Genomic DNA, 21,632 nt, shown 5'->3' on the forward strand with positions numbered 1-21,632 from the left:
GGCATGAGAAGAGCCAGGCAAAGGTGGGAGGTGTTACCCTCCAAGTGGGTGGATGAGATTTGTACATAGAGCTAACCCGTAAATAATGTGATCTGTAACAGCTTCTGGTAGGCCATTCCGGGCGTTCATTTTTAAGGTAAATTTTCACCAAAAACAGCAGTCGTTTCCTTTTTATTTGTTTGTTGATTCATTCATTAATCTACTACTTTGGTATTTAGCCAGGACCATACCGACTGTAGACCAATCCAGTAGTAGGAAAAATGCCCATGATGAGTGCTGTTTTTATCCTGGAATTTTCTGCTTCTCTGGGACCAATTAGAGTTTAATTGCAAAAAATGGGGCAAAAGCTCACTATGCCAACACAGTTTGTTTCAGTCTTAAAGTCACCTACCTCCCAGAGCTTCCTGATAGAAAGAATAGAAAAAGTTGAAAACACCATATTGTACTTCTTTGATGCCCAGACGGGACATGAGTGAGGTTTCAGTTCAGAAAATGCAACGTCTTTTGTTAAGCCAGTGTAGCTCTCATGAGGGATAAGAATTGCCATTGAGCAAATTGGAAATACCTTGCACTGCATTCCCTTGACAACTGCTAATTATGCAGGTCCCTTGATAAATGAGAATTTTTGAAATTACATATTCAGAACAACAGTATATGCTCACATTATAAGTTACTTTTTTAGTTTTAGATGCAAGGTGCTTGTGGAATATTGTCGGAAGGACTCAGAATGGCTTTGATATTCCTTTGGGATAGGTGAACATGCTCATGGAGTTAGTCCTCACGACACAAGCATGACATTCACTTTAAAAATGCTTCCATGAAAAAGACGAAAATTTCTTTTTTTTTTTTTTCTAGTGGAGGTAGATATAAGGGAGAGGTGGTCATCAAGAAAAGGGGAGATAAAGAAGCACCTGTAAAGGCACATTCATTTAAAATGACAAAAAATAGTATTTCTTAATTTCTTCTCCCTGTCAAACAAGGATAATAAAACCTGTTTTGCCTTACAGAGTTGAGGTACAAATTAAATAAAAGCTTTAAAGCTCCTTGGAGAATCAGGAAGCATGAAGTATGTTCTGTCATCCCTTCCAGTTCTAGCTTTTAAAAACATAATATATTTGCAGTCAAGGAAAGTGAAATGGGCTTCAAATTTGGGACAGCGCTTCCCAAACTTCTTCATATTACTTGGCTCAATGAAAGTAGCACATGTGAGTTAAGATATAAATTGATTCGTGATTGGATGGGTGCCACCAGTCTGAGGACTTTGCTCACTTCAAGCCTGCAAGCCATCTTGAGAGATGAGTGGGTCGGCTTCTTAGGATAGCTTTTACTCAGAGGTGGCTTACCGGGATGCTTATAAGACATACTTCAGGAACATTCACGTGCATCGACTCCAGCCAAGGTCCTACACCTAATTTTGCATTCACACTTTTTAAAAAGCCTTTCTTTTAAAAGGCTCCTCATATTATATAATCCTCAAGACCCACAAAATGGTTTCCACCCCTGTATGTAGCTCATACATGACATACCTGTTGGGAAGTTTTGATATAAGGGTTGGTTTGTTCATGCTAGGCCCTATACTTGCAGTTCATCCAACTAGAGATGTCTTGCCTATAAAGGTGATTGAGTTTCTCCAAACGTGGATTTAGCCCATTGTTCTTTAATAAAATAAGTAAATAAATATATAGGTTAATGTGTGTGTGTCTAACTGAGCATTAAGTATATCTATATAACATTCTAAAATGCTAAAATAATATCCCTTTTGGAAGAAGGATTAAAGAAATCTAACATTATATATTAGTTTTAAGTGCCTTCTTTGAATGCATCTACTGCTTTCTGTCACTAGTTAGATTTATAAATCCTATATTTTAACTCCTTAAAGAGATGATGGGAGGTGAAAGCAGCTTTATGATCTATGACTTCTTCTAGGTATTCAAAGCCTCAAGGTCTCTCTGACATCTTAGGGATCTGGACACACCATAGCCTTTATTTCTTGGTACCACCTGATAAGTTGTGGTAAAGAAATTAGAGTTGTCAAGTCAGGTCTCTTTTCTTTCTATTTAGTTATTCCAAAGGCAATTTGACTTTATCAAAAGTACAACATAAAATAGAATTTTCCCTCTCTCTTGTCCCATTTCTTTTCTCATGCCCACTACCCCTCCTGGTGAACATTTCACCTCTCCAACACCTACTTTGTTCAATTTACTTTCAATGAGTCATGGAATCTGAGTTAGTGGGGAACTTAGAGTTATTGTATCCCAACCCATAGCTGATTTTAAATCATCTTTAGTGTGTCCTCGACAAAGTAGCGTTATTCACAGCCTGGATACTTCTGGTGAGAGGAAATCCACTGCCTCCATCCATTTGGCTTTTCTAATGGCAGGAATGTTCTCCCTTATGTTTGGCTCAAACCATTTTTCCTCCCCATGCACTCAAAGGTCTTACTTCTCTGCTCACTGATTTCATGGCAATTCTTTCCTTATTTTGCTCATATTTCTACCAGGGTGCTAACTGATGATTTAAGCTCTAACTTCTCTGAGGCCTATTCTCTAGTGTGGTGATATGGAGCTATATACCCCAGAAAAACATCTTCTTAACTTTCCCGTGGGTGTGAACTCTTATAAATAGAGCCTTTGATGAGGCTACTTCAATTAAGGTATGGCACAGCTGAATCAGGATGAGTCTTAATCCTCTTACTGAAGCCTTATACGTAAAGTCACAGAAAGAAAAAAGACAAAGAAAGAACAGCCAGAAGCTGGAAGTCAAGCCAGCTGAGAGCCAGAAGAGGCTGCCACATTCATTGCCATGTGCCAGAAAAGCCAAGGACCAAGGATCACCAGCAGCCAGCCACAGAACACCACAGTCTTCTGGGGGAAAGCACTGCCTTGATGATGCCTTGATTTTGGTCTTGCAGACTCAAGAATGTGAACCAATAAATTCCCATTGGTTAAGCCAACCCAATGCCTGGTATTTGTTTCAGCAGCCAAGAAATTAAAAGATGGATCAACAGGAAATTTTAGAAAAAGAAATAAATAAAATCTCTGATCAATTTTAACAATATTAAGTCTTCCAATCCATGATTACAGTGTCTTGCCATTTATTTAGGTCTTCTTTAATTTCTGTCAAAAGTTTTCAGTATACATGTCTTTCACTTACTTTGTTAAATTTATTCCTAGATATTTTATTCTTTTAGATGTTATTGTAAATGGAATTATTTTCTTAAGATCCATTTTGGATCATGATTTAGTGTATAGAAAGACAATTTATTTAAAAAAATAAAATTCTATTTAAGTATATAAAAAAAATTCTCTGTTCAGATCTTCAAAGAGAAATTAATAACAGTGAAACTCCAGGCACTGTTTTAGAAAGGATTTAGCTAGAGATAGTAAATTTCTAGAGACAGAAAGTAGATTAGAAGTTAGCAGGGGATAAAGAGAAAGGAAAAGGGGAAGTTGTTGTTGTAGAGTTTTGTGAAGTTTAGAAATTTTGAAATGAGAGAGAGAGAGAGCAGGGGGACAGGGAGAGGGAGAGAAGAAGCAAAGATATATTGGAAGGGCTTGATAAATAGACAAAGAAGATTCTTTTTCCACATGGTAATCTCTTTCAGAAACCATTGTGAGTGCACTGGTGGTACTGGGTTTGTTCTAGATGTAAAGATAGGTAAATCTGTCTAATAGACATCACTGAAAAATGTCAGTAGCAATCTGAAATAATCAATTTTTTACTTGCACACATTGAGAAGGAAATCAATCAATATTACTTGGTCACCAAGAAAGGCTGCTAGGGTATTAACTGAGGTTGCCCAAGGTGCCAAAACACTTCACATAATATGATTGCCTAGCTTCACATTATTATTTTCGTTTGGGCATGCAAATAGGCAGCACGGTGAGACTCGCTAGAGTGAGACTCACTAGGGTTATATTTCACCATATAGGGCCTACAAATGAGTTGATGAAAATCTATGCAGGTTTAAAAGAGAGAACAAATGGGAAGATGCTGGAGGAGGAGATTTAGGATCCATTGCTTCCACCAGAGCAACTATGAAATAGGCAGGAACTGTCTGAAACAACTCTTTTGAAACTCCAGAGGCCAGGTGAACACTGCAGCATCCAGGGTGGAGCAGGAGGAAGAGGCTGATAAATTACAGTAAAGACCAATAAATTGCTTTCTTTGCATGGCAGTTACTGGTATTCATCCCCCACTCTCACAGCAGGTTGCTGTGGGGTCCAGCCTCTGGCTAGCTCTGTGACAGAAAGGGTTGTAAAATCTTCTTCTCCAAGACTGGGAGTTGGCATGGTTAATTGTTGATTGCAGCTTTTGATTAGTGACTTTGGATAGCTGGGGGTCTCGCTCTGAGGACATCATTATTCAAACCTACTTTGGAAAAAGGTGGTGGAAGAAACTTAAAGATGCAATGCTTATTTAGGACTGTAAGAGACAAGTTCAAGGGCTGCCTTTGCTGGGTCAATAAATCTCAGCTTTGGGGAGACATGGAAAAAGCTCCTGGTATCCTCCCCGATATCTTCCCCAGTACAGTTTGGAGCCAGTCTGCACCCCCTTCATGGGTCCCTGAACTTTTTCATCTGGAAAAGACTGGCTTGGGAAACTCTCTGATATGAATTTGCTCTCTAGGTGAAAGCAGCTTGAGACAAGGAAAGAAATATAAGAAAGTGTAGAGGCAGACATCCTGGGCAAAGTCTTGTCTGCTTTAAACAACCAGGACAGGGAAGGTTGTCTCCTAGGAAATAGAGGGGGCATTGAAACTCCACTAAACAGGGAAATCCCACAGCAACTAACATACACAAGCCCAGGAAAAGACAAAGGCCCAGAAAAGACAGGACAGGGAGAATCTTGTTTTCTGCATTCATCTTGGGTGGACCTTTCTAATAGGAGAATTGAAACTCAAGAAAATCTGTCTTAACACCAGCTGGTTAAAAAATCAAGAAACAGGGTAGCAGATGTGGCTCAACTGATAGAACATCAGCCAACCATATAGGAGGTCCAGGGTTCAAAAACAGGGCCTCCTGACCTGTGTGGTAAGCTGGCCCATGCGCAGTGCTGATGCACACAAGGAATGCCATGCCACACAGGGGTGTCCCCCACATAGGGAAGCCTCACATGCAAGGAGCGCACCCTGCAAGGAGAGCTGCCCTGTGTGAAAAAAGCACAGCCCTCTCAGAAGTGGTGCCACACACATGGAGAGCTGATGCAACAAGATGACACAACAAAGAAGAGGCACAGACTCCCAGTGCCGCCAAGAATGCAAGTGGACACAGAAGGAAACATAGTCAATGGACACAAGGGAGCAGAAAATGGGGGGTTGGGGGGAAGGGGAGAGAAATAAATAAAATAAATATTTAAGAAAACCACACATCAATGTAATAAGTGAATGTTTCATATTGAAACCACTTATTAAAATTTTTAAAAATCAAGAAACAGACATCTCAGGGAATAATTTCCAGCGTTAACATTTGAAAATATTAAAATATATTTAATTTTTGTACATCATACAACAATATTATATAAGACAAACAAAGAAATAATAAATGGTGGCTCATCAAAAGGGTAAACAATTTTAAAACACCTTTGAAGAAGATTAGAATGTGAACATACTGAGCAAAGACTTAAAAAATTTTTGGGGGGGAATCTGGGAAGAAGGTGTCAGAGTAGGTAGGCAGGGCTTAACTCTTTCATAAAAACATGGAGGAAGGGCAAAAAGCTGTCTAAGGGAGCTGCTTTGGGGATCTGCAGACCAGGAAAGTACTGCACATCATTCAGGAGGGTGAAGGACAGAGAGACAAAGAAACCAAAATGAAAACCATGAGTTACTAGCCCACACAACTGGGAATGACACCCATTCCCTACCCTGAAGGCAAACAACCTGGATGAAACCCATGGCACACTGCAGAAAATGAGAGGGGAAGAGATATCTTCCTTCCTGGGAAGAGGGAGTATATGGTGGAGAACAGAGAGCTGTTTCTCTTCAGTTTGGCCAATGGAGCCCACTTGGAATCTTGGTTCTGGCAAGATCAGGCTCATGGGCAAGTGGAAATTGAAATAGACACCTCCCTGGAAAGATTTGCCAAAGAGTGCCATTTGCTGCCTGGCCAGGGAACTGCAAGGAGAAAAAGTGCTTTATGGAGTCTCTTGTTCCAGACCCCTTGGATCAGATCTGTGTTCCATTAATGAATTGCTGGCCCTATTTTGATAACTTTCAGCTGGGCAATTTAAAGACTTAGAATAAGTTGAAACAAAAACCAAAAAAGAGCTGTGAAACAAAACTACTAGAGATGAAAGAGAAATTGACTATCATAGTAAATTCACCTACATATTCAGATACCTATATCAGCAAAAAATTACAAGCTATACTAGGAAACAGGAAGAGATGATCTAACCAAAGGAACAAATAAAAAATCCTGATGAGACACAGGATTTAAGACAACAAATCAATGGTAATCATGCAAGTTCAAGGAGTTTAAGGAAAATATGGCCAAAAAGATAAAGACTATTAGGAAGACACTGGTTGAGCATAAAGGACAATTTAAAAGCCTGCAAAGAAAAGTAACAGAGTTTATGGGAATAAAAGACACAATGGATGAGATTAAAAACACATTAGAATACCAGTAAGTCCTCTCTAGTCCAAATTTTATTCCCCAGTCTTGAGAATTCTGAGATGGTGATGTCCACTCCACCTCTAATTGAGAGGGAGCCTCGATCCCATATTGTGATAGGTGGGACTCTCTTCCTTGTGGTTGTACACTTTCAGTTCCTTGGTGTGGTGGTTGTCCACCCTCACCTCCTTGTTAGCTGTCCTGGGTGAGTCCAATGAACTGGAAGGTAGGTGTTGCAACTCCACTAAAAACAACAACAACAGCAACATTAGAAGCATATAACAGCAGATTTGAATTGGTGAAGGACAGAATTAGTGAAATGGAGGACCGAGCTTATGAACTTGAAAAGACAGGAGAACAGAAAGAGAAAAGAATGGGAAAAATGGAACAGAGTTTCAGGGAATTGAATGACAATGTGAAAGGCACAACTATTATGCATTACTGGCATCTCACAAAGAGACCAGAATGGAAAAAATGCAGAAAGAATATTTGAGGGAATAATGACTGAAAACTTCTCAACCCTTAAGAAAGACATAAATATCAATATCAAAGAAAGAAAATGCATTCCAAACAGAATAAACCCAAAGTAGACCTACTTCAAGACACCCACTATTCAGAATGACAAATACCAGAGATAAATAAAGGATTCTGAAAGTACCAAGAATAAAGCTATACATCACATATAAGGCAACCTCAATAAGACTAAGTGCCAATCTCTCATAAGAATCCATGAATGCAAGAATAAAGTGGTATGATGTATTTAAGGTATGAATGAGGAAAACTGCCAGCCAATAATTCTTTATCTGGCAAAACTGACTTTCAAAAATGAGAGTGAGCTTAAAGTCATCACAGGCAAAGAAAAACTGAGAAAGTATGCTAACAAATGACTGGATTAACAAGAGCTAGAGCTTGAAAGGAAAAGACAAGGGTGACAGACTTTGAGAAGAGTGTAGTAATGAAAGCTTATTAGTAAGGGTAACTAAGGGTGAAAAGACAGACAATAGCAAGATATGACAATGGAAAGCCAAAGGATAAAATGTACAAAATAAGTAATGCCTTTACAGAAATAACTTTGAATGTTAATGAATTGAATTCCCCAATCAAAAGCCATAGACTGACAGAATAGATTTAAAAAGTATGAGCCTTCTATATTCTGTCTGCAAAAAACTCACCTCTGAAATAAGGACCCAATCAGGTTGAAAGTGAAAGGTTGGAAAAGATATTCCATGCAAATAGAAACCAAAAAATGATATGGAGTAGCAGTTAATATTGGACAAAATATATTTTAAAGGCAAAACTGTTATAAGAGATGAAGAAGATAATTATATATTAATAAAAAGCAATTCACCAAGAAGAAATAACTATAAAAAATATTTTGCATCTAACCTGGGCGTTCCAAGACACATGAAGCATACAGTGGCAAAACTGAATGGAGAGATAGATGTCTCTACAATGAAAATTGGAGACTTCAAAACATCACTGTCAACACCTGACAGAACATCTTGACAGAGAAAAAATAAGGAAACAGAGATACTGAATAATACGGTCAATGAATTGGACCTAACAGACATTTATAGAGCATTACACCTCAAAACATCAAGATATACATCCTTTTCAAGTGTTCATGGATCTTTCTCCAGGTTAGACCATAGGTTGGGCCACAAGACAGGTCTCAAATTTAAAAAGATTGAAATTATACAAAATATTTTCTCTGATCATTAATGGAATGAAGCTGGAAATCTGTAACAGGCAGAAAAAGGAAAAATTCACAGATATATGGAAATCAAACAACACGCTCTTAAATAATCAATGGGTAAAGAAGAAATCAGTAAATACCTTGAGAAAAATGAAAATGAGAACACAGCATATCAAAAGTTATGGCATACACTGAAGGCAGTGCTGAGAGAGAAATATATAGCCCTGAATGCATACACTAAAAAGAGGGGAGTAGATGTTAACTGCATACCTGGAAGAACTAGAAAAAGAATAACAAACTAATCCAAAACCAAGCTGAAGGAAAGAAATGATAAAAGAAATAAACGAAATTGAGACCCCAAAAAACAGTAGAGAGAATCAATAAAACCAAAAGTTGGTTATTCGAGAAGATCAACAAAATTGACAAACCCTTAGCTAAACTGACAAAGTAAAAAAGAGAAGATGCAAATGAGAAAGAGGATATTGTCACTGACTGCAGAAATAAGAGATTGCAAGAGGATACTGTGAACAACTGTATGCCAACAAACTAGACAACATAGACAAAATGCAAAACTTCCTAGAAATACATGATCAAACTGCTCTGACCCTAGAAGAAATAGAAGACCTTAACAAATCAATCATGAATAAAGAGATTGAAACAGTCATGAAGAACCTCCTAAAAATGAGAAGCCCAGGACCAGATGACTTCACAGGAGAATTCCACCAATCATTCAAAAATGATACAATACCAATCTTGCTCAAGCTCTTCCAAAAAACTGAAAAGAAAGGAATGCTACCAAATGCATTCTATGAAGCCAACATCACTCTAATACCAAAAGCAGATAAAAATACTACAAAAAAAAAGAAAATTCAGACCAATTTCTCTAATGAATATAAATGTAAAAATCTTTGACAAAATACTTGTAAACTGAATTCAAAAGCACCTTAAAAGAATTATACACCCTGATCAAGTGAGTTTTATTCCTCGTATGCAAGAGTGGTTCAACACAAGAAAATCAATTAGTATAATAAACCACATTAATAAATTGAAGAAGAACAATCAAATGATCCTTCAATTGATGCAGAAAAGGTATTTGACAAAATACAACCTCCTTTCTTGATAGAAACACTCCAAAAGATAAGAATAGAAGGAGGATTTCCCAACATAATAAAGTGCATATATAAAAAACCTACAGTTAACATTATACTCAACAATGAAAGACTGAAAGCTTTCTCACTGAAATTGGGAACAAGACAAGGATGCCCACTGTCACCACTGTTATTTAATATTGTGCTAGAAGTTCTAGCTAGAGCAATTAGACAAGAAAAAGGAATAAAAGGAACCCAAATAGGAAAGGAAGAAGTAAAATTTTCACTATTCCCTGATGATATGACACTATACCCAGAAAATTCCAAAAAATCCACAATAAGGTGCTAAAATTAATAGACATATTCAGCAAAGTGGCAGGATACATGATTAATATGCAAATATCAGTAACATTTTGATACACTACTGATGAGCAATATGAGAAGGAAGTCAGAAAAAAAATCCATTTATAATTGCAACTAAAAGAATTAAATATTTAGGAATAAACTTAACCAAGGACATAAGGGATCTGTATTCAGAAAACTGCAAAACATTGCTAAAAGAAAACAGAACATCTAAATAAATTGAAGGACATTCTGTATTCATGGATTAGAATACTAAATACTGTTAAGATGTCAATTCTACCCAATCTGAGTTACAGATTAAATGTAATCCCAATAAAAATCTCAACAGCCATGTTTTGCAGAAATGGAAAAGCCAATAATCAAATTTATTTGGAAAGGTAAGGGACCCCAAATAGCCAAAAATGTCTTAAGAAAGAAGAACAAAGCTGGAGGACTCCTACTTCCTGAATTTAAAACATATTACTTAGTTATAGTAGTAAAAACAGAATGGTACTGGCATAAAGACAGGCATATTGACCAATGGAACTGACTCAAGAACTCAGAAATAGACCCTCACATCTATGGCCAACTGATTTTTCACAAGACTATCAAGCCTACCCAGCTGGGCTAAAACAGCCTATTCAACAAATGGTGCTGGGAGAACTGGATATCCATATCCAAAAGAAAGAAAGAGAAAAATTAACTCAAAATGGATCAAGAACATAAATGTTAATGCTATGACCTAAAAGAAAATATAGGGAAACATCTTCAAGATGTTATGGTAGGCAACAGTTTCTTAAACCTTATACCCAAAGCTTGAACAACAAAAGGAAAAATAGATAAGTTGCCCTCCTCAAAATTAAACAGTTTTGTTCTTCAAAACACATTGTCAAGAAGGTAAAAAGGCAGCCTACTCAGCGGGAGAAAATGTCTGGAAACCACGGGTCTGCTAAGGCTTTGATATCCATGTTCTATAAAGAGATCATACAACTCAATGATAGAAAGACAAGTAACTCATTAAAAAATGGGCAAAGAGTTGAATAGATATTTTTCCAAAGAGGAAATGCATATGAAAAAGATGTTCAACTTCACTAGTTATTAGGGAAATGCAGATCAAATGAGATATCATTTCACACCTTATTGAATGGCCATTATTTAAAACAAAAGAAAACTAAAACCAGAAACTACAAGTGCTGAAGATGATTTGGAGAAATAGGAATACTCCTTCACTGTTGGTAGAAGTGTGGAATGGTTCAGCCCCTGTGGAAGACAGTTTGGCTGTACCTCAAGAAGCTGAATATAGGACTGCCAAATGATCTGTAATCCTGTCACTAGGAATATATTCAGAAGAACTACCAGCAGGGATACAAACTGACATTTGCACACTGATGTTCATAGCAGCTTTATTCACAATTGCCAAAAGATGGGAACAACCCAAGTGTCCGTCAACCAATGACTGGATAAACAAAATTTGATATATATATTTGTAATGGAATATTATTTAGCTGTAATGAAATATTATTCAGAAGAAATGAAATCAGAATGCATATTACAAACATGGATGAACTTCGAGGACATTGTGTTGAGTAAAATATGCCAGATATAGGACAAATATTCTATGGTCTCACTAATATGAACTAAATACAATGAGTAAACTCATGTAAGTAAACTCTAAAGTATAGGTTACTAGGAGATAGAACATGGGTTAAGAATGGGAGCTAATGCTTGATGTTTGTAGAATTTTTAATAAGGTTTATTGTAAGAGGGTAGAAATGAATAGAGATGATGGTAACCCATTACAGTGAATATAAATAACACGGCTATTTGTAAATGTGATTGTGGCTTAAAGAGGTAGTCTATGGGCATAAATGTCAACTAAAAGGAACCTAGAGGATAATCTAGAATCTATAACATAGTGATTTTGATGGTGGATGAAGACTGTTGTTAATAGTATAAATATAAAAATGTTCTTTTACGAATGCTGAGTATTGTGATATATGGGAAAATTACTGCTAATGTACCTTATGGGCAACAGTTAATAGTAATATTGTAATATTTTTGCAGCAATGACAAAGAAGATATTATATCAATTCTAAGGGGCAACAATAGGAAGATAAAGGGGATATTGGATCTTTCCTTTTAGAGTAATGAAAATGTTCTAAAATTGACTGAGGTGATGACAGAACAACTCTGTGATGAAAATGACAGCCACTGAATGTATACTTTGAATGGATTGTTCAGAGCGTGGGACTGTGTAACACAGTGAATCCTGTGGTGGAAGATGAACTGTGGTTAACAGAACAAATATGAGACCATTCTCTCATGAACTATAGTAAATATATAATACTAATACTGGATGTTAATAATTGGGTGGAGGAGAACTTCCAAAACTTAGCAAAGGATGTGACTATACACATTCAAGAAGCCCAGAGAACACCAAACAGGATAAACATATAGAAGGATATGGTCTATTATATATTGATCATATTATTGGATGCAAAGGACAAGGAGAGAGCTCAGAAAACTGCAAGAGAAAAGCAACATGTTATGTACAAAGGAGTCCCAATTAGATTGAGTGTGGATTTCTCATCAGAAACCATGGATGTAGGAAGGCAGTTGGGTTGAGATAGTTACAGTACTGAAATGAAAGAACTGCCAAAGTCCAGCAAGATATTGATGGTTATACATTAACACTAGGAGACATGAGTTTACATTATGTTTTATACTTTGCACTGCGCAATTTTGTAGGTTTTGACAAAATGTATATTTGTTTGTACTCATCATTGCAATATCATGCAGAAAGACTCCAGTGTTTCAAAAAAGACCCATGCTACACCTGTTCTTCCCTCTCCCTCCCCTCACAACCTCTGGTGAACACTATAAGAACTTGTAACATTGAATCTATAAATTGCTTTGGGAAGGTCAGATATCTTAATGAAAAAATCTTATACACAGAAAATCCTGAAAAATCCACAGTAAAGCTCCTTGAACTAATAAAAATATTTAGCAAAGTGGTGGGGCACAAGATCAGCATCCAAAAATCAATGGTGTTTCTATACACAAGCAAAGTACAATCATAAGAAGAAATCAATAAAAAGATTACACTTACAATAACAACTAAAAGAATCAAATATCAAAGAATAAATTTAACCAAGGATGTAAAGGACTTGTATGCAGAAAACTACAAACAATTGCTAAAAGACATCAATGAAAATCTAAATAAATGGAAGGACATTCCAAGTTCATGAACTGGAAGACTAAATATCATTAAGATAACAGACCTTCCCAAAGCAATTTATAGATTCAATGCAATCCCATTCTAAATTCCTATAACCTTCTTTGCAGAATTGGAAAATCCAATCATCAAATTTATAGAAAATAGTAAGATGCCAGGGATAGACAAAGTCATCTTGGAAAAGAAGAACATAGTTGGAGGATTCATACCTCCTGATTGGATTACAAAGTAAACAAAACAGCATGGTACTGGCACAAGGACAGATATATACACCAGTGGTTTCAAACTGAGAGCTTGGAAACCAACCCCAACATTTTTGGCCAACTAATTTTTGACAAGGGGTAAATACCACTCAATTGGGAAAGAATAGTCTCTTAAAAAAATGGTGCTGGGAAAACTGCGCGTCCATTTTCAAAAGAAGTAGGACCCCTACTTCCCAGTTTATACAAAATCAACTCAGATCAAAGACTAAATATAAGAGTTATAACCAGCAAACCCCCAGAAGAAGACATAGGAAAGCATCTTCAGAAACTTGTGTTAGGCAATGATTTCTTAGACTTTATACCCAAAGCATAAGCAACAAAAGAAAATTTAGAAAAATGAGACCTCATCAAAATTAAAAACTTTTCATGTAAGATATCTGTTTCATTAAAAATTTTTTGTATTTATTTAGACATAAAGGACTACTTCTCAGCATCTTTTCTCTGAAAATGAATCTTTACTATTTGAACTCTTATCAGTTTCTCCATATCCTTTAAAATTTGGTCCAAAGCAGGGAATAACTTCCAAACAAAACTGTAGTTAATACATGATACATACGACACAAAATTTAAAAGTTTTTTTAAAAGATTTATTTATTTTATTCATTTATCTCCCCCGCCCAGTTGCTGTTCTCTGTGTCTGTTTGCTGTGTGTTCTTCTTTGTCCGTTTCTGTTGTTGTCAACGGCACGGGAATCTGTGTTTCTTTTTGTCACGTCATCTTGTTGTGTCAGCACTCCTCACACGCATCAGCACTGCGCGTGGGCCAGCTCCACATGGGTCAAGGAGGCCCAGGGTTTGAACCGTGGGACCTCCCATGTGGTCGACGGATGCCCTAACCACTGGGCCAAGTCTGCTTTCCAAAATTTAAAAGTTTTGAGCATCAAAGGACTTTATCATGAAAGTAAAATGACAGCTTACACAATGGGAGGAAACATTTGGAAATCACAAACCCAAGAAAGGAATACTTTATCTTAACAACAAAGAGACAAACAACCCAATTTAAAAATGGGCAAAAGACTTGAATAGATATCACTTGAAAAAATATATCCAAATGGCCAAAAAGCACATTAAAAGATTCACTACATCATTAGCCATCAGGAAAATACAAATCAAAGCCACCATGAGATACCATTTCAGACCCATTAGAATGGCTACTATTAAAAACCAAAAATTTGGGGAAATGGATGTGGCTCAATCAACTAGAATCCCATCTACCATATAGGAGGTCCAGGGTCCAATGGCCAAGGCCTCCTGGTAAGGGCAAGCTGGCCCACGCAGAGTGCTGGCCCACACCTGAATGTTGCCCCACGCAGGAGTGCTACTCTGCATGAGAATGCCACCCAGTATGGGAAAACCACCCTGCGTAGGAGTGCCAGCTGACATGGAGAGCTGGCACAGCAAGATGATGCAACAAGAGACACAGAGGAGAGAAAATAAGAAGAAGTAGCAGAACAGGAAGTTGAGGTGGCACAAGAGTGTATTTGCCTTTCTCCCACTCCAGAAGGTTCCAGGTTCGGTTCCCAGAGCCACCTGATGAGAATACAAGCAGACATAGAAGAACACCCAGGAAATGGTCACAGAGAGCATACAATAGGGGGAATGGGGGGGCGGGGGGGAAGAGGGAAATTTTTTAAAAATCTTAAAAAAAACCCAAAAAATTACTTTTGTTGGAGAGGGTGTAGTGAAATAGGAGCACTCATTTGTTGTTGGTGGCAATGTACAATGGTATAGCCACTGTAGAAGAAATTGGAAATTCCTCAGGAAGTTAAAAAGAGTCACAATATGACCTGGCAATCCCATTACTCACTATATACCCAAAAGAATTGAAAGTGGGCACTTGAACAGATATTTTCACACTGATGTTCATAGTGGCATTATTCAAAATCACCAAAAGATGGAAGCAACTCAAGCGTCCATTGAACGATGAGTGGAAAAACAAAATATAATATATACATACAATGAAATATTAATCAGCCTTCAAATGGGATGAAGTTCTGATACATGTGACAATATAGATGAACCTTGAAGACATCATGTTGAGTAAAAAAAAGCTGGGTACAAAAAGACAAATAGTATATGATCTGATTGATAAGAAACAATTAGAATAAGCAAAGTCATAGAATCAGAATCTAGACTATAGGTTACTGAGGGACAGGGTGGGGTCTAGGAAATGGGCAGTTAAGTCTTCAAATGTACAGAGTACCTATTTGGAAAGAAGGACATGTTTGGATAGCAGGTAGTGATAATAGTAGCACAATATAGTAAATGTAAACAGCACTGAGATAATACATACCTGAATGTGGTTAAAAGCGGAAATATTAGGTTGTATACATGGTAATAAAATAATTTTTAAAAATCCATGTAACTGTGGGTACAGTGAGCCCTAAGTTAAACCCATGGACTACATAATATAATAAAAAAAAAAGTGCTTTCTTCAGTTGTAACAAATGTTCCACACCAATGCTAGATGTTAATGATAGGTGATATATAGGAATCCTGATATTATGCATGATTGTTCTGTAAACCCACAACTTCTCTAATTAAAAAAAAGATGAAAAAAGAGAGAGAACAAAGAAAGGAAAGGTTTTGGTTTCACATGGAATGGAAACTTTAAGTGAATGTATGAAAACTTCTCATGTGCTGTCTTCTGGGTCCTGAAGTCATACATGTGAGCTGTTTCAGGTTGCAGCTCTCTCTTCCTCTTAGCATCCCTGAAAGGGATGTTTCTATATATGTGACATGGAGTGGTCCTTCTTCACAGATCTTGTGGGCTGAACTGAGATTGTAGCATCCTCATAGCCAATTGCTGTGAACAAACTGCTCTCCTGTGACTTGGGGACAGTGGAAATGCAGATCCCCCAAGGAGGGGCTAGAGCAGGCATTGTCAACTTTATCTTATGAGAGTTGTTATTTATGCACAATTAATAATGAAAACAAGCAGTATAAGGAATAACTACATTTTACTGAGTGTTTACTCTGATCTAGAGATCCAGGAAATAAAACCTCACTGTAAAACAAATCCTCATTTTAGACATGAGGAAACTGACATTCTTATAGTTAGAATATGGCAGGTTCAGGATCTGCCCTAGATCTGTACTTCCATCTGCCCTTAGATTAGTCCTAGGTCTTTCTATAGATTTGTCCTTAGAGCTGTCCTAAATCTGTCCTTACATCTGTCTTTAGAATTTTCTTTGGATTTGTTCTTATATCTATCCTAGATCTGTCCCTCTCTGAGACCTCTTCATCTCCATACTGTATCACCCAACCAGACAGGGAGAACTTGGGGACCAGGATCTGTTTTACACATCTTGGTATCTGAATGTCAGCACATGCTACAGCTAATTAAAACAGCTGAAGGCTAGCTCTTCTTCCCAAGGCCACCACATTTTTATGTTAAGATATATTTTTTTAAAATTAAAAGGCATATCAATTTACCAAACTACTGCTTCTCAACTGTGGTGACTTTCCTCCCCAGGCAATATTCTGGAGACATATTTGATGATCATGACTGTTAGATGTTACTGGCATCTATTAGGTAGAGGGCAGGGATGCTGCCAAACATCCTACAATGCTCAGGACAGCCCCCTGCAACAAAGGATTATCTGGCTCAAAATGTCAATAGTGCCAAGGTTGAGAAACTAAATGTGTTTTTAACAAATATGGCTTCAGACTAAAAAAAATAACAGACCTTTTTGAAACCCTTTCTATCTATTCTTAATTTTCCTTCCTAAAGTAGGTGTCCTGGGCATTTTTCTATGTATATACTACTAATATAAGTATCCATAAACAATATTACACTTTTGGGTTGTTTTAATATCTTTCAGTAGCTCAATTATTTTCACCTAAAATTGTGCTTCCGAAATTTATTCATTCTGGACCTGTATACCTGGTTTATTCATTTAAATACCAGAATAGTGTTCTATTATATTAATATATTACAATTTTATATATCCACTCACCTTTTTGATAGACATTTAAATTGCAGCTTTTTTTTTTTAAACTGCAGTGATTCAGTAAACATCCTAGTACATGTGTGTTTATGTCAGAGTTCCTCCAAGGCTTATACAGAAAAGTCAAATCTTCATATTATACCAATTTATATTCCTACCAAGAGTGAATGTGAGTTTTCATTTCCTTACATCTTTTCCAGGGCATGATGTTGTCAGATGTAATTTTCATGAGAAATTCCTTCTTTTACCTTGCAGAATCTTCTGGGAGTCCTTAATACTTAATCTTAAGGGATTATCACATTCCTTTTAGCATTTTATGTGGACAGTCATTAGCATGTCTCATTTCTATTGCCTTCTCTTCATGTTTAGAAGCAAATTAAATGAATTAAAGTCAGTGCCTTTTCAACAGGCTATCTCGCCTCTTATCCAGTGCCAACTAAGCCTCCACTCCAGACACTGAATTTCCAAGCCCAAAATTCCAGAGGTCACCATTGACTTGTCCTTTATCCTTGACCACAATCAGGTATCACAATCTTAACTTTTTGAATCAATATACTTCATTCTCTCCCCACTGCTTATTTTCCTTAATGTGATCTGTTTTAGTTTGCCAAAGGACTGCCAATGCAAAGTACCAGAAATGGGTTGGCTTTTTTTTTTTTTTCTAATATGGAATGCTTCACAAATTTGCGTGTCATCTTTGCACAGGCGCCATGCTAATCTTCTCTGTATTGTTCTAATTTTAGTATATGTGCTGCTGAATTGAGCACTGGGTTGGCTTTTATAAAGGGGATTTATCTGGTGTAGAAGCTTACAGTTCCAAGGCCATGGAAAGTCCAAGCCGAGGCACCATGAAAGATGCTTTCTCATCAAACTGCCACGTGGTGAAGATGGCAGCTGATCTCTGCTGAGCTTTCTGCCTTCCCCTCAAGAATCTACTGTCTCATGTAGCCTAGCTCCTGGAGCTCAGCTATCAACTCTCAGCATAGGGCTTGTCTTTTCTTGAGCTGTTCCATGGGTGCAGCCTCTTGGGGGCTTCATGCTTAAATGATCCTTAGTCCTCTTTCACATGGCCAGATCAAATATGTCAGAATTTCCATTTTCTCTCTCTGTCTGTCTTTCTCTGTCTCTGGTGTTATATCAGACCCAGCAAAAGGACTGAGACTCAACTTAAATTGATCTTATCAAGTAATCTAATCAAAGGGCCCTCAGCTGAATTTAATGCAATCAGAGAGTATCACACCCACAGGAATAGATTAGTTTAAAAACATAACCTTCTTCTTTTTGAGATTCATAAAATCATTTCAAACTGCCGCAGGGTCAGCATCATTTTTAAATGAATTTCAGCAACAACTTTGTCTCCACAGCTACCGTTCTTCCCTATTTGGTTTTGACACAAAGTCCAGAATATCTTTCTAGAACACAAAACCATTCTTCTGAAAATCCTTTACTGGTTCTTTCAAATAGTGTCCAAGCATCTGCATTGTCTGGCCCCTGCTTGGCTTACCAGCCTTCTGTCTAACTATTCTTCTCTCCACACTTCCTTCTGCATTCCAGTTAAATGGACCTTACCTATATTTCCTGTAAAGCCAATCTCTACATGCCTCTGTCCTACTCTCTGTGCTGCAATGCTCTTGGCAAACCCTATGCCCATTTACTTGCGTTCGGCCTCAAGTCTCTGAGTAGATGTCTTCTCCATCCGGATGACTTCCCTGACCCTCTCCAAGCCCCAGAGAGGGTAAACGTCTTTATTTGTACTGCCTTGACATTATGTTATACCCCATTGATCACATTCCATGGCTGTTGTCTCTTTCCACATCTGGTTTACTCACTAGGACTTTACCTTCTTGAGAACATGGGCTGTCTCTTGTTTGTATTGGATTCTGAGGACAGAACAGGTGCCCAGTAAAATGGTGGGGAGTCATGGTAAGGGCCTCCTCAACTCACATCTCCCTGGAGTGATGGGCCAAACAGAGGTGAACCCTGAGTTCAGAGACCTCTTCTCTCTGTGGCCTCATGCAAGATGTCAGATGACTCCCCTACTCTGCTTTCTTCACAGGACTCCATGAGATCCAAACTACAATGTTGATGTGTCCCAAACATCCTACATATTTTAGACTCACCATGTCCTAAAATGAGTTTCTCCTAAAGTATTTTCATTAGTTTTTAAAGCCCACATGTGTCTTAAATGAAATGTAAGCCACATGTTTGACATTCATTTACACTTAACTAAGGTTTTTTTTCCTTACAAAAAAAGAAGAAATGTAAATTAATGTTCAAAATGCCTTTGGGGCTTTTAAATAAATATAACTTTCAAGTCATTTTTCTTTCCATGGAATTATTACAAAGGAAAATGCCTTTGAACAATAGAACACCATGGCTCAATCCCAACCTCTATTAAGTAGTATTTCAGTGGGCTCCAAATTTAGTTAAAGCACTTATCCCAGAGCCCTGAAACACAAAGCCCTAGTTGCATTTGTTCTCTCCATCTGTAAAAGTTAAAAACGGAGGGCACTGAGCTTTTATTTTTCTTTGCAAGGTTTCAAGTATAATGTGTTCAAAGGGTTTGGAACCGAGAATCAGAACATCTGGGTTCTAGACTTGACTAACCTTGGAAATAGGGATAACTTTCCATATCTTACTTACTTTATAACATTAGTGGGAAGATAGAGTGACATAGACATGTCAGAAGTGGATACAGCAAAGAGAACTATGCATGGTCTGTTAGTGGGAGGGTGAATAGATGCAACCTCTTTGGAGGGAAATTAGGCAGTATCGACAAAAAAATTTAAATGCATATATTCCTTGATTAAAAATATCTGACTACTAGGTATTTCCCCTGTGGATATCCTTGCAAAACTACACCAAAATATGCATAAGGATGTTCATTATACTAGAGGTTTTAATTATAACATAATAGAAAATAAACTAAATGAACACACTTAGAGAACTGGTTAAATAAATCAATGTAATACTTAGAATTGATATGGAAAGAGGATCAAGATATGTAATATTCGAAAACAGGAAGGGTATATCAATGGATATTGGAATGCCCCATGAATGGGGATATATATATACATACAAGTCAATGCAGACTGTTTTTCCTTGGTAGGCTGTATGAGAAAATATACAAGTGGTTAGCTTTGGGGACAGAGCTTGGGGAAAGCCTTAATTCTCATATTTTACTTTTCCAGACTTCCTTTTCAAGCTGTATATGTGTATGGACAATGGGCTTATGGGTCATTTTGCCTTCTTTATACTCTAAACACACACAAATATTTAATAATGTTTAAAGAAAAACAAAACTACACTGGCTAATAGATGGGAAGGTATGGGTGGAGCTTCTACCCTGAGCTTAGTGATAAGGAACACAACTTTCAGAGACAGCAGATCTGGGTTTGAGCCCTACCTACGACCCATTCTGCTGTACCACCTTGAAACATTACTTGAACTCCCTGAACTTCAATTTCCTTTTTGAAATTAGGGACAATAACCTCACTTTTAAGCCTATTATGAATTAAATTATATAATGCATAAAGCTGAATACAACTTGCAACATGCCTTACCCTTATTAAGTGATGTTCATAGTCATTGGCTTGTTATTATTATTATCTCAACAAGATAGCTAAAATCTTCATACCTCTTCCTCCATCAAGAAGACTAGTTTAAGGTAACTTAGTCCTGGGCCTTGATTCAGAGCTAATTTTAAAAAAACAAAATGGGAGAATAGGCTTTAGGATAATCTAGCTGTTTATCCAAAATGCTCAGACTGCTGGGGGCTAAATAAACAAAGTATATTGAAGTAACTGATTTTATTTAAAGCACATTTCCCAACTGTCATGTATGGCCCTGAATTCCAATGTCATGTCCCTTGGAACTCCAGGCTGAGGCATGGCTTAACCAGCTCACACTATTTAGCTTTCCTATTTTCATAAAGGAGCTCTAGTGCTGCAAATTGATGTATCCAGGTTCAGACTCTAAAATCCTTGGTCTCCAGATTAACATCCTTCAATATGATTTAGTGCATCCCTGGAACAGACTTTTCCAGAGTTTAAGAACTTAAAGTGTACTCTTGACCCAAAACCATTTCTTGACTCTGAAAAGAAATTGTTCCTGGAAGAGCTTCAGGGGAAAGATTTGGAGAAGCAGCTTTCCATTTTGTCTTGAATTGCAAACTCATTAAAAAACATTAAGGATAATAAACTGGAAATTCAATTACAAGGCTTGATGCCAGAACACCGCACACTCGATTTGGATTTGCATCTTAACTTATAGCTTGTTCTTGCCAATATTACTTACAATTCAGACCTTTGCTTATTGTATAAAAAGCCACTTAGTCCACAGGCATTTTCTTACCAAGAGCTTTTTGATAGACCTGCCCAAACGTCGATTTGGAGATGATTTTAAACTAGGAGGAAGTTTAAAATATTTCCCCTTTATTTCTACAGTTTTAT

At 37.2% G+C, this 21,632-nt stretch overlaps 1 non-coding gene across 1 annotated transcript; it reads right to left on the minus strand.

Annotated features, from left to right (window-relative positions):
• Positions 1-17,841: 17,841 nt before the first annotated feature.
• Positions 17,842-17,948, minus strand: LOC111758888 (U6 spliceosomal RNA). The gene has a single exon (XR_002793022.1). It is a non-coding gene; the product is annotated as a U6 spliceosomal RNA (small nuclear RNA).
• Between the last annotated feature and the right edge of the window lie 3,684 nt (positions 17,949-21,632).

The sequence above is a fragment of the Dasypus novemcinctus genome, chromosome 18 (assembly GCF_030445035.2).
Source record: "Dasypus novemcinctus isolate mDasNov1 chromosome 18, mDasNov1.1.hap2, whole genome shotgun sequence".
NCBI lineage: Eukaryota > Metazoa > Chordata > Mammalia > Cingulata > Dasypodidae > Dasypus > Dasypus novemcinctus.